General features: G+C 42.0%; 1 long non-coding RNA gene across 10 annotated transcripts in view; it reads left to right on the top strand.

The window, feature by feature from the left end:
• The window catches only part of LOC110988330 (uncharacterized), a 107,448-nt gene that overhangs the window by 54,212 nt on the left and 38,600 nt on the right, over positions 1-14,636 (top strand). For all 10 annotated transcript variants that reach the window (XR_015426604.1, XR_015426601.1, XR_015426602.1 and 7 more), the window contains one exon: positions 6,489-7,379. This is a non-coding gene — a long non-coding RNA (uncharacterized LOC110988330). The remainder of the gene's footprint in view (positions 1-6,488; positions 7,380-14,636) is intronic.

The raw sequence follows: 14,636 nt of genomic DNA, 5'->3' as shown, positions 1-14,636 counted from the left end.
CCCAAAACACAGCTAAATACCATTCCAAAACAATATACATCACACATAGTTCTGGCTGGTTAACTGATTTATCAAGCAAGGTTTTCTTGCGCTTAAGCAAACTTTGTGCTTACATGTAAGCAGTTCTATAAAATCGGCCTCCGTATTGCACGGAAAACTACGGGACGAAAGAGATTCACATTTGGCACAGGTACCGGGCACCTAGAGATGCTGAGATTGAAAGCAGACATTTTACAGAACTTTATACATGTACACGTATTCACTAGAAGGTTTTGCATTTCTCCTGCCCAAGTATTGTGTCTCACTTCTCAGGTCACTTACTGCAGGTACTGTACCGATACATGTGGGTAATTCCAGAAATTAGGAGTCCATTTGTTTTGTGTTCCTGTCGCATCTGACATATGATTTTGTAAGTTCCGACACATTTTCTACATGTAATTTCCAAGAGTAGTGAATTGATGCAAATTACCTGGCAAACAAATAGTAATAGTTTGAAATCAATTCCAGTGACATTTCCCCCGTCAAATAACAAAGGACAGATGTCTGACGGTTCAAATCTAGGAGAGTTCAGGAAAATACAGGGAAATAAAGCTACCTTGCATGTACATGGACATTTGTAAGCTCTTATCCAGAAGTGGAAATGATCAACTTGAATGTGCTTGTGTAGTTAGAACAGCAAACTTAGTTATTTTCAATTAATGTTCTTCAGAATGTGAATTGAATTTTCTGTCATGCCCTGTCACATCTGACATATGATTTTGTAAGTTCCGACACATTTTCTACATGTAATTTCCAAGAGTAGTGAATTGATGCAAATTACCTGGCAAACAAATAGTAATAGTTTGAAATCAATTCCAGTGACATTTCCCCCGTCAAATAACAAAGGACAGATGTAACAGGGACACAGAAGTGTCACACTTTTGGACCCCCAATTTCTGGAATTACCGATGTAAATGTGTGTACTTTTTTAATGCCTTTCTGGGAAGTATATTTGCGTGTGTTCAAGGGCAGCCATGTTTTCGTCTCTTCATGAAAATTTAAAAGCAGAACTTTACTGAGCTGTGTCTGCTCCTGACATCATTAATGTTATTGTGAATATTCATGATGTTCTGCTTGTGGAAGGATGTAAAAATGCTAAAAAAAACCAATGTTATTATAAAATAAAATAGCAAAAAAACCTCGAAATTTAAAAACAGTCATTTTATGACGTTTCCACCTCTTCATGAATCAGTGAAGGTGTGTGCTTAAAATGTGGCTCTGTATATGGGTGCATCTTGAGTGGGCACTTTCCCTTCACAGTGGAAAAAAAGAATAAATCCACATGGAAATTCTGTTTTGTGAAGAAAGGTTCAATGCGATGATTAATAGTTTAGCAAGGAGTGAATTGAAGTTTTGACTGTCTGACGGTTCAAATCTAGGAGAGTTCAGGAAAATACAGGGAAATAAAGCTACCTTGCATGTACATGGACATTTGTAAGCTCTTATCCAGAAGTGGAAATGATCAACTTGAATGTGCTTGTGTAGTTAGAACAGCAAACTTAGTTATTTTCAATTAATGTTCTTCAGAATGTGAATTGAATTTTCTGTCATGCCCTTACCCTGTTCTTGTGAGAAAGATGGATGGCTGCAAAGAAGCCAAACCACTGCCTAATCGATGTTGACAAGGATCTGGAATTCGATGGGAGCTGGGTAGAAAAGGACCAGCCAATATTGTCAACTCTGTGTTTGATAATTGGCGTTTCCTTCCCGATAATTCCTTCCGTCTTGATCGGATCTTCCAAGACAATGGCCTGGGCTCCCTCTGGGAGGGGTACTGGGTCAAATTGTCTGGTTCTGTGCCTCCTACGGGGGATGGTTGTGTACCTCCACCGTGGCAAGCTGAGGAAAGGGGCCCAGCGCCTGCTCTAAGTGGCCAGTTTGGGTCGTTCCCGAGGGAGATGCTTATTTGCTTGTTGATTGGGGAGCTTGTCAAAAGGAAAGCGCAAGTCACTACGACTGAGCAGTTTGATGCGACTATTCTTCTCCAGAGTTCAGCCGAGTTCTCAAAACCTGGACTGAATTACCCACAGCGGAAACCTGGTTTCCCAAGATGGTCTTGATAACTAGGGTTTGATGGACACAGTCAAGGGGTACTTCGTAAGATGTGTCGGAATTTCAGAATTGAAGCTCTGGCAAATACGTGTAAAACTGCACTTAAACCCTCTCTTAATCACATCAACAATACTGAAAAGTTCTCTGTTTTCTGCCCTTTGCTTTGATCTTCTGCAAAGTTGGTATAGAGGGTTTACATGGCTGCTATCTTACAGGCCAGTGCTTTGTTCCACAGGGTATGCACGAGGAGGCTTTCTTTGTGGAACAAAACAACTGCCCTGCGAGATGGCTGCCACGCAAAGCCTCTGTTGGTTTGGCATAACCGATAACTTCATCGTTGGGATGTGCCGGTATCTGTAGGCTTTCCTTGCTACTTGTGTGACATTATGCGTCTTGAAGTTGAGCTTATTTGCACTGCCAACTGGCTTATTGCCTATTAAAGTTTGCTTATGTGGACATCATACATGTACAAAACCTTTCCAAAACCACTGTGCATGCACTTGCATGTACATGCTTACTTGGAAACAGCTTACAACGTGGTTTTTTACACCTGTGACTATCAGTCTGGCAATTTGTATGACAAATTTTCTTTCCAGTGTGTAATGTACATCTTACTTGATGTGCCTGTCGCAGTGGAACGAATACCTTTCAGGATGCGGTGTTGTTTTAACTTCATTGACTAGGGGATCTGCTTTATTTTTTGTTGATCTTGCTCACTTGTCTTCCTGCTTGTTCGACTCTCTGAATTATTGTGTAATTTGTTTGTTGAGAGTGCTTGTTGAGTAACCATGATATTGCAGGTATTCTTGGTCCAGCTTGGTTGCTCCGTTCAACTTGTTGACTGATCCCCCTTCATGCACCTTTGCAGGTCTGGCTTGGAATACAGGAGGATTGTTTGTCTGGGAGCCAAGATTGGGAACAAATTTATGTCCCATTGTTCCCCATTGCTGAGGTCTCTTTGTTTGCTGACCAGCCTGGTCTCTATCTTGCCATCCACCTGTCTCACTTTACCCACAGACAAAACAAATTTGACGGGCAGGTTCTGTCTGTCACCTGTCAGGAATGCCGAAGGTGTGAACTCCTGAACTCGGTGACAGACTCTGGTAGCTGAGGAGGGGTGAACAGCTGGGTTCAGAGTTCCTAGGGTCCTGGTAATTTGTAGAATTCAGTACATGTATGCAGTTGCCTGGCTGGGAACTCCTAGTCAGGATTGCAGTGTGTGAGAGTGAAGCTTGGAGATTAATAAGCCTGTGTCAATGTATTAATTAGTTTGCTTGGAAAGGTAGTTTATCTTGAGGTCATTTTTTTTTAAAAAGGCAAATTGGCACATTTGGCATTTCTATTCAGTCTTCACTCTTTTATTCCAGCATTTCATCAAAACCTGGGTGTGGATTTGCTTTGCAGCCCAAATCGTCATCGATGCATGACTTTGCTGTGATGTTTGTAGAATCTGTGTTCATCTTCTCACACAACAGCCAATTGGAAGATTGTTTTGAGGCCTCTAGGCTGGCCTTTAGCATCTGTGCTTTAGGATTTGTCTGTTTTCATTTGGCTGACCAATAAAAAGTTTTGATCCATTGAGAGTCTCCTGAGGAAACACATGTCATTTGCATCGTATCTTCAAATTTACACCTTCGGCTGAGGCGCTGAAACTTCAAAACTACTCCTGGTGCTTTTGACAGTGACAGTTGCACATGTTACTTTTTCAGGGATGGTTTATTTGGTTTTCCCTTTGATTCAGTTGTGGGCAAAACACTGTCAGGCCATCAAATTGGCCCATCCGAGCTGACCATCATCTGCTGCTATCGGTCTTGCTGTTTGACAAGGAAGAGTGATTGTTCTTGTCATTGCTTGTCGTTCCTGGTGAAAGTTCTGTCTCCTTAACCAGGCCCTGGTCCTCTGAGGTCTTGCCTTCAAGGGGGGAAACTCAGGGAAATCACCAGGGATTTTTGGCAGCAGGATCCATTTGTATCCACTATGAATTTCCTGGTGGTTTGGTTGCTTGCGATGTCCGAGGGATCAGCTTGTGTCAGGAAACACCGAGTGGCAAGGATAGGTTTTCATCAGTTGGGGCTGGCATTCTTTCACGGCAAACTTGTGCCAAGCAGGATTATTTGCGGTCAGAATTTCCCGTTTTAAAAATGAAGAGTTACCACAGCTAGAATCCCTTTTGACAAAGGTGGACTCTAGAGATAATGACCGCTGCGAGTCATTTCTGAATGCAATATCGCCTTTTTACTCTTTGAACCGAAGTCACGGAGTGACACGTGCTACAATGTTCAGCCATAATCCATGGACACCGGGGTACATGTGCTCAACCTGTATGTACTACATGTTCCAGTATATGTACATGTACGCTGTACATGATACTCCATGTAGTGCAGACATGTAGTACATGTGCATATACATGTAGCTCAAGACACCGTGTCTGTACGAAAGCAGTGAGCATTGTAGGGCTGTGCCCAATATCCGACTAACGGAATATTTTAATATTATTTTTGGAATATTCGAATGCCAAATTCAGGAAAAGAAAGAGAAAATTTTCTTTTGTTTCAACTGAGAAAAATTGCACTCTGGAGGCTACATGTTGTACATGTAGTTTCAAGCAGATTCAAATGAGAACCGTCAGAAATCTTGCAACGATTCAAAAAGTGAATTATTCATTAAATAATTTAATAGGAAAAGAAATATTCAACAGGGCAAAAAGTCTTGTTTATCTCTTAAATCTTTCTAAATAGCGGCTAGAGATTCTCCTAGATGTGAGAAGCTATTATATCATAATTGTGTGCGTCATTGCAACTGATTTTGTATATACCGGGTAGTTTGTTCATCAACAATCCGCCGGTCGTTACAACTGAATAATCGGATAATCAATCAAATTATAGGTCGAATATTCCAAAAGTGAATTATTCGAATTGCTTCAGCCCTAGAGTATCGCTGGAGTATGGAGGTCACGTCGCCTGGTACTATGTGCAGAAGGTGCGTAAGCCTTTCATGAAACTCTTACAGAAATATTGATTAGGTCATAACCTCATCAAAAGTTACAATGTGACAGTCTTCTATTGGTAGGTTTTTTTTTCCCCTCTGACCTCAGCTTTGAATGGACTTTATGTTAAGTTCGGAACTCGCTCAACCCAGGTGCAGATGCCATGGAGTTTAAATGATGCAGGCATGAAAAGGCAATTGTGGCAATTGTCACCCAAGTTGACCCAACCCAGTTGATATGGTACTTCAATACTTGAGAAAGACTTCCGAAATTCAGTGATCAACTTCTTTTTGGTCGTAAACCGTTGGTGCGTATGTGTGCAGAGGCATTGGTCAGTGGCGACTTGACATGAAGTCTGTTTGTAAGGAGTTACTGTACTCTGGCACCAGTACCACATTCACCTTGTACCCGCTCGCTTACTGTACTGCATTGTGTACATGCGACAACTTGACTGATGATTTGAAGGTTGTGCACTGTTCGGATATTTTGTCCCAGCACTTCTGCGGGCGTTCGGATAGATGTGCTTAGTGGTCAGAAAATGTCCAATGTCCGACTCTTATTTCACATGCACTGGAACCAGCTGTACTCGGGCAAATCTACTGCAGTAAGCATATATGTATTTGCATGTAACAGGACATGTGGGCTACAGTATTTACACCGTTAAGGAACAGCAGTAGTTGCTTCAAATCTATCTACTGGGCTCGAAATTGGGCTAATCATCACAGGAGCAATACTAGCTCCCTAGACAGCTGAATTTGTCAGTTTACGAGAGCAAGTAGCTCCCATACAATATTAAAGACATATATTCAAGAAAAGAAAGCAAAGACCCTTGTCCTTGCTGTTGCTTTTGTGCTTAGCAATGCGATGCCAACAGTCGGGTGCCAGGCCTTTAGAACGTGCATGTGCACACAGACGTACTGGTAAAAGGGAACTAACTGCAGCAATCCAGCATTTTCGAAATGAGTGGATTAGGCTGAGATTTTGGCTTCGCTGGTTCCAGCTATTTTGGTGGGCCCATTTCTGAGACAAACGGGTGCATTTTAGCCACCCGCGCCCGTTGATTTCGAGCCGTGATCTACACTATGCAAAATACATTTTGACAAAGCATAAACAACATCCCTGGGGCGGGACTCATTGCATGTGGTCACACTTTCCCGCGTGCTTGTGGCAGGCCATGAGGATTGAGGAGGGTTAGGGTTAACTAAGAAAGTACATGTAAAGTTGAGATGCTCCTTGTAATATCCTTGTGATTGTCTCATATGCAGGTCATATGGAACTTACAATGTACATGGATTTAATACATTGAAGAACTAGACACAAGTAAAATTAAACTCCATGAAAATCAGGCCGACACCAGAATGTGAGTTGAAGAGCACCAGTGTTTACTGTGTATATTTCCATTTTTTTTCAGAGGATGCTGTAACATCATGGATGGGATGGTGGAACCAAGACACCATTACAAACTCCTGGTATGAACTGTGATCAGATAGAGCAGAGACTGGCTGAAACTTGTCCTGCTGAATATTCAGAGGTGGCTAGATAGACAGTGATTGGACCTATCCTTATGAATATGCTGAAAGAATGCATGGCTGACAAGGTTGCCTGGAGCCTCCCCCCTATGAATATTCACCAAGGAGGTATGGCAAGAGCTGAGCCTACATATTGAAGTACATGTACATCACTCCGTTTTCGGTAAAGGACTACCTGCTTGAGCTAACTGAACCTACTGTGTAGAAATTACTTGCTGCGTGTGGTCTTGGAAGCTGTCTTTCTGGAAATGTGATCTTCAGTTGATCAAGCAGACATTTGATTCATTGCGAAGCTTCCAAAGGGATATGACTGGTGAGCAGCATAATAAATGATTCGTGCGCACTGAAACTTGAAAAACGTCTCGGGATGCTGCTCTTCTGAATAGTGAGGACTAGAATTGCAATGACTCCCGCCCCGTCTCCCATTGGAATGGTGAACGACATGCAAGTCTCGACTCAGTGCTGACTTGTGGCTGGAATGACATTGATTCCTGGCCTGCCTGAAATGTACGTTTGATTACGATCATGGAGTGTTGAACTTTTCAATTGACATTTGGGATTTTGGCTGGATTTTCGCTGGCACCAGTTGAAACCCAAATTCTGCTGAACTTTGCATCAAATACTTGCAGCACTTGGAGGCTCAGAGTCCAGCTGTCTCCTCCCCGCCCCACGAACTAAATTGACACTGAAACTATGATGGTGACAGAACTAAGCCCATGCAGTGGGCCTGCAACTTCACGTGACTGGATCTTGGAACTCTCAAAATGAACCAGGTGCGTATATTTATTTAGAGGCTCAGTGCTGCAGGACACAAACCTGCCATCTGCTCCGAGCAGGAATAAAAGAGGGCGCAGTTTAAAATTAAATAGACTGTTCACAGGTATGTACTCGCCTCACAGTAGGCCTGTGCCGGGTACCTGGGTACCTGCCTGTTGAAATAAAAACCCCAGTTCCCGTACCCGTAGACAAACTTGAAATAAAAAAACGTAAATAAACTGGTAAAAAAAAAATCCATATATCAAACGTCTATGAAAATTAATACTTGAGGACAGAATTGCTGAAACATCACCGTGCTGCTGAAAACCTGGCCCCGTGGTCATACATGTATGTACATATAACTGCGCTTCAGAGATCGACAGCTAATTTTGTTACCCACTCCGCCAGTTGAGCTACAGTCGTTTTCCTGCGGAAAAAAAAATGATAAAAATTTACAGGACCATTGGTCATAAACATTTGTATCTAAGAGTATTTTTGTCAAATAAAACAGTATGAATGAAAATTACTTCACATGTAAGTCGGGCTTGAATGGGACTACAAAGTTGGCACTTCAGCTTCAGTAGCTCGAAAGCCAGAATTTCATGCGGTTTCAGCTAACGTGGGTTTCTGCAGCATGCATACAATTGGTCCAAGTGAGAAAAGGCAGTGATGACTCTTAACCCTAGACTTACGATACATTCAACGTCATTTGAAGCATTTCAGAGGCGTTTTTTTTATTACAAATATCAAACTAAGTGGACATACATTGAGTGGTGTGGGTATTGTTGCAGCTACAGGGTATTTTTGTTCATAAAAGCCTTTTAACCCAGGTGTACGTAGCACTTTTGTACATGTAGTCCGCACGTGACATGACCAGCGCTCACCATTTGTGCACATGCATTCAGCTTGTACGTGGTCGTGCGGCATCCGGTACATTTCCTTTGCGCGTTAGCTGCATGTTGTGTAGGTGGTTTGCAGATCTGTCGTCTGTTCCTCGTCAAAACTTTTGTTTTTCTCTTTCATATACTTACAAAAAGAGGATTTTGCAAACTGAAGGTAACAATTTCGTTCGAGAAAAAGATAGGAGAGATTTATCCTGACGTTTAGAGCAATGTGCTGCTTGCTTCCTACATGTATGTACGAAAAAGAGCCCTGTCTCGGGCACACGGTCCACCGGGCTTGCCTGCAATGCCATTTGTTGTTAAGTGTTCTCTTTTATGGGTACCCGAGTACCAGATGTTGACAAAAATGGGTACCCGGTTCCAAAAATACCTGTAAATGCACACCAGCCTACCGCATAGGCACGCAAATTTATGCGCATTTGATGCAAGGAACGCTGAGAACGCACAACAATTTATGCTGGAATGTATGGTCTTTGTGTGCACGTGGAACGCGTGCAAGAACCCAGTTGGAAAGCTGTGCACCAGTCTGTCTTTATTTTGCCGGTGAGGATGCACTGCAACCCAGGGTGGATTACCAATAGAACTTTTGAACTCTGCATTCTACTGCGCTAAAATGTCACAAGAAAAAAGCAACCCTGGGTTGAATCTATGGTAAGTTCCCGGTTCAGTATCCTAAATGTTTTGTCAGTGTGCATGTACATGGAGGTCAAAGGTGAAGGAAGAGAGCTTGAGCTTCCCTCTGTTGATGAACTCGACCTTCAGGATTGATCACATACTGTACATACATGTACAATTACCGTCATGAAGCAATTCTGAGTAAGGAACCACAAGTATGTAGGGGAAGGTAAATAAGTACACCTGTAGATTAGCAGAGAAGCGTGATCGTGTGAGTTTGTCAGAAGTACAACGGTTTCGTCGTAAAGAAGATGAAACTACATTACTATTAGATTTTAAAAAGTGGAGCACAAGTGGGTTGAATCGAATACACAGCGACTTCACAGTTATTGAAATGAAAGTGGTGTTCAGCTGGGACCAAGTTTAATCCCATCTAATGACGCATCTTCCAATACCATATTTTCACAGTTGTAGACCTGTATTATTTTTTTATTCCTTTTTATAATCATATTTATCACATTGTTTCCGTTTGGTTGGTAGTCTACCCCGTAACGTCAGAAAATTGCCATGGTTAGGGAACATGTTTGTGGATACATGTAGTTCGTGAACACTTGTGGTGATGGTGTGTTGGTACGGTGTATATGTACATTTACATGGAGTCATAAATGAGTTATTTATCTTGGGTGTTACTGAACACTAATCATGAGCTCTATTCACACATTTGACGACTTCCTGAAAGGCTGTAAGGAATCCTCCTATGATTAAAATCCAGCTGGAGTGGAATGTTGTGCATAGCGGTAAAAGCCGTCTACCCTAACTACATGTAACTCCTTGATAAAGCTTTTTTTTCACTTGGGAAAAAGTGCCTGAAAAGTATTAAATTGGGAAAAAATTAAAAACCAGAAAAACTCACAAAAATTCTTGATTCCAGCTAAAAATTGGCTATGGACGTGACCTCTGTAGGTGAATCTTTCAAATGTTTTTCTGCTCTATGCTGATTTCACATCCATTATCAGAATTCATGAGCCTCTGGAGTGTTTTTGAAAAAGGCTGTTCAAATAAAGGCAAAGCAATAGATCCGCATACATAATAATCGTGGGGACATTGAGGGAAATTCCCTCTTCATGCAATGAGTTGATTAATCAGTTGTGAATTTTAAAGGGGCTGACACGTTGAATGATAAGATGTTCAGTGGGTTTGTTCTTAAACACCCTTGTGATTTGGAACAATTTTTTTTTAACCACAAAGGAACATAATGCACAAATGATGGATTGTACATTACCTTTGTTGTCAGCTGTTTTCGTATTGCCAACTATTAAAATCGTTAATAATCAATGATGGTCAGTGTTAATCTGACTAATCAGTCTGGAGTATTACCATATTTGGACGGCCTATTGTGTCACAAATCTTGCACAATCTGACCAATCACAAGGCTTGTTCTGGCAGCCTGCAACAGACTGTATGGGTTTTTCCATGTTACGGGGTGCTTCTCTTAAACATTGCAGCATATGAAACAAAAACACTAATAAAAAATTTCAGTTGCAAAAATTTGATTGGCTGTGCAAAAAACCTGATTACAGACATAAACTAGAAGTTCTAAAACACATTTAAAATTCTTTGTTGCCAACTTGAGATATTTAAAATTGAATTTTGGACAAATATTGCTGTGTCAGTAGGGAAAGGTCACTTCGCCCACATGTGGTAATAATCTAGACAGCCAATTTCAACCCTGATCACTTGTGTAGGTGAAATTTGGCTTGAGTCTTCCTCACCTCAATGCAGGTTGTCAGTCTTGGCGCCCAGTCACTGGTAGCATTGGCTGGGAGTGTCCCAACTTTGCCAACTCTGGCTAAAATGCGTTGCATGGAAAGGATAAATTGTGTAAAAGAACCAGTTCAAGAAAATTTAACACCGGTGAACATTGACATGTTTCAACAAGATTGTCATACTGACACAAATCACTGGGTTCAATCGGGATGTTTTTTAATTGAAGCTTTGCTCAGATCGGTAAGGGAAGGGTGCTTTCTACTGTAGCAGGGCAGAGGATTTCCAAATCTGACTTTTCACACAAAGTAACCAATTTTCACCTTTCATTTTCAGATCGGGTAAGTACATGGATGTTTTGTGTTTGCGTTTGGTGTTTGCATTTTGTAACAGTACATGTATATATTTAATAATGGACCCTTCATTTTGCTTCATTTTGAATGCTGCACCAAATATGGTCTGCCACGTTCCCACCCCTCCCATATCTCTTTTTGATTTGTGAAGCGACTGGTATTCAACAATCCCTGTTCTCTGGGCATTTCTATTTCACATTGGAACTTTCCTTAAACCACGAAATCCAGCACTTCAAAATATCTGTAGTGTGTGTGGTTTTTTTTGGCAATTTCTTATTAATAGTTAGCGAAGCCCTGCACCAAGTCAATGCAGACGGGCTTTGTAGGCCTGAATCAATTATTTACAGACAAAAACCAGGTGTTGGTGGAGTTTGATGGTTCTTGGAGGGTAGCTTTCTTCACCGCCTTCAGTGAGTACCATGTAACTTAAAATATCTCCAACACATCCCCAAGAGAAAAAAAAATGCAAAGCTTTCATGTACAGTAGCTGTGTTGGGGCTCCCAGCGCAGCCGGATGAATTCTGAGCTCAGCACAAGCCCCAACAAATTCTGAGCTCAATACCAGGGTTTTACAAGGAACATTACATGCAGGTACCAGGTACATGTAAGCATTACTCACATTTGCCTGTGACTGAATGCTGGTGGCAGTAACTCGACAGGTGCAGTTCAAAGTTTCTTAGACCTATAGCACTGGTGTTTAGCTTACAGTCATGTTCAGTTGATGTACATACATGTACACGTATGTACATTTAATGTTGGCTGTCTGTACATGTACCTGCATGTTCATGCACATGCACCGTACCAGTGCCTGTTTGTGTAGATATCGGTACGCATGTTTCTGTGAATTTCTCTGGTTTTGATTTCGTTTTACACTGGAACCTGTATGCGTATTCATGCATTGTAGCCCCCCCCTCATCACTCTGTTTAGTACAGGTGCATACCCGTAAATGTGTAGTTTTGCATTTTGTTGTAACATCTGTGACATGCCTGCAGTTTGTATGAAAGCAAACATGTTCCTGCCTGCGCCAAACTTGCTGTTGACGCAGTGGGCACGCATCAGAGGAGTGACTAATCACCTACAATTGGTGTAGATCATAACAAGACCAGCACAAAGCCTCTTCATTCAAGTCACAGGCTACAGTGTATACAGCCAAATAAAAGACCAGCTAGAAAAGCACTCCTTTGTCTTTGTTTACACTGTTGCGTGTACTTGGGTCTTGTAGCCGGGTCTGCACTGTAAATTGATGATGCATGCACTCTGCGCTGTGGCAATTTGAACATTGTTTTTCCCCTGTCCAGGTGTCTCAGATTTCTAGATCCATTGTATAGTTTCTTTTCTTCAAGAAGATTTACGGAAGTAAACCGTATTTGTCCAGGAGAATTTCTAATGAGTTTTACAAAAAAAAAAAAAAATTACTACGTGTGAAATACTGTAATAATAATAATAATAACACATTTCTTATATAGCGCATCACATAGCACATCTCGATGCGCTTCACAGTAATATTATGAAATAAAGCCATTAATGAAACAGGTGAGTTTTAAGTAGTGACTTAAATTCGTTTTCATTTTTGACAGTTCTGATATGGTGTGGGAGAGAGTTCCACAGCGATGGTGATGCATACTTGAATGAACGATATCCATAAGTCTTAGTGCGAGTGACAGGTGTACTGAGCAGCAAGACTGTACTGTAGGACACTGTACATGCACCTGTGCGCCTCTGGAGTAAAGGACCGCAGCGTTGTCTTCAGTACAAGCGCTCTAGAGATCAGAAGTTCACATCCCACCCTTGTCGATTTGGTTAAAGGCAAACAGGTCTCTGCTAGTCTAGGCCTGCATTTGGTTCACATGAGCGTAGTGACGCATTACTAGAGTTAGGAATGGCGAATGAACACTCTGTGTAGTAGATTCAGGCATGCTATTGATGTACAGTCCGAATTCAGCTGCACAATCGTACATGTATGATGTACAGTGGATTGAGGTGTGGCGAGGGAGCTTGGTTGATCAACTCGCACAGGGTAAAATGGGGATTTTGAAATCTGTGTCTATGTACATGTACAAGGAAGTACATGTACATGTACATGTATATGCACATTGCTGACTGTGGGCTGTGCCCTCTGAATCTACATGTGTTTACGTTCAGGATTGTACGCTCTTTAATGGAGGAAATATTGTACTGGAAAGGGTTTTCTGCTTTCAATTTATTTTTCTTGTTCGGGTCGTAAAGGTGACATGAATTTGTATCCCTAGTTTGGAGTTATCCACCAGAGCGCAAAAAATTAGATCTATAAATGGTCTGTATTCCGTCATCTTCATACATGTACCGGTATATACATGTATACCCACACACCATGTTTTGAGGATGTTTACTGATGGTCTGTTAAAGATGTCCGACTGTTGAATGTGGCAAAAGGGGGGAGGGTAGTGAAATCTGTCAGTGGCTACCAGCCATTTCTCCCCAGCTGTAAATATCTCGGAATACATGTACATGTATGTTTTGCTTTCTCCGCAACCCACCTTCCTTCCATCCCGGAGTGAGAATGTGCTCTGTTCCCGCCTTCTTCAACTCTGTTTGATCATGCCGCTGCCAGACACTTCTGAAATTGATGAGCTGATAGTGGGCATTTCGTTGCTGTTGTTTTGCCTTTGACAAACGAACGCCGGCGGAGGCGACACGCGCGCAAGGCAGTGGGGACTAGCCTGCTACAATCCCGGGCGTTCGGGTTCACGAACTCAAGAGGGCTGTGATTTTTGAAATACAGTCCATGGGGGCGAGGGCATCGGCTCAGATGTGGATTCTAATGACATCAGTCCCTGAACACTTGTGTAGTCGCAAAATCTTTCTTGCGTCTTGACATAAAGAGGCAGACAAGTTCATCAAACCCAACCAGTTGTTTTATTTCTGTTGTTGTTTTGCCTGGTATACGAGTAGTTTCAGATTCGGGCCTACATATGTACACGGACATGTACCGGGGTACCGGTGTACTTCACTGTTGTCAGTACAGTTCTGCCTGTTGCATATTTTATTACAATTTTGTTTATAAATTGCTACTCGTTAAAATTCCACCAACAGTGCCAGGATTCTGAAGCCTGTGCCCATGACAACTGGGATCACAACGTTCTGCTAAACTGGTGTCCTTTCTCACATCCAAGAGTTTTCTCTGTAGTTTCCTATGCTACAGAGACAAAAGTGACCAGCAAAGCCAGGTTTAGATGACCGAGTTTGTGCAGGATGACGGTGCATACCGGTACATACAGCTTTGTACATGTACCTTTGTGTTTATTTTCTAACAGAGGAACCAGGAACACTGCAAATATTTTTTTCCCCGAACTACAAGTAGTGGTATGCATTCAGCTGATAACCCAGAAAACATTAACGTCAATGATTTCAACAGCAGAAGCTTTTCTTCCCCCCCAACCCTACGCATTCACCACCAGTGAGGGACTAAGGAACGTGTACCTCAACTCCCCCCCTCCCAAACTCCATCTCCATCCCATGTCATCTCCTTCCCCCGTCCCAAAAGGTAGCAATGGAATAGAGCTTATAGCTCACACGGTAATTTCTCTTTCCTCCCGACCCAGAGTGCCACTTTAAGGACATGGTTTGGTCAGTAAATTTATGGCCAGCCCTCAGGGGACT

This window comes from Acanthaster planci, linkage group LG10 (genome assembly GCF_054643075.1).
Source record: "Acanthaster planci isolate LZ-2023a linkage group LG10, COTS_SCS, whole genome shotgun sequence".
NCBI classification, from domain to species: domain Eukaryota; kingdom Metazoa; phylum Echinodermata; class Asteroidea; order Valvatida; family Acanthasteridae; genus Acanthaster; species Acanthaster planci.
The sequence above is the reverse complement of the archived record's forward strand: the minus strand, read 5'-3'. Positions and strand labels throughout refer to the sequence as shown.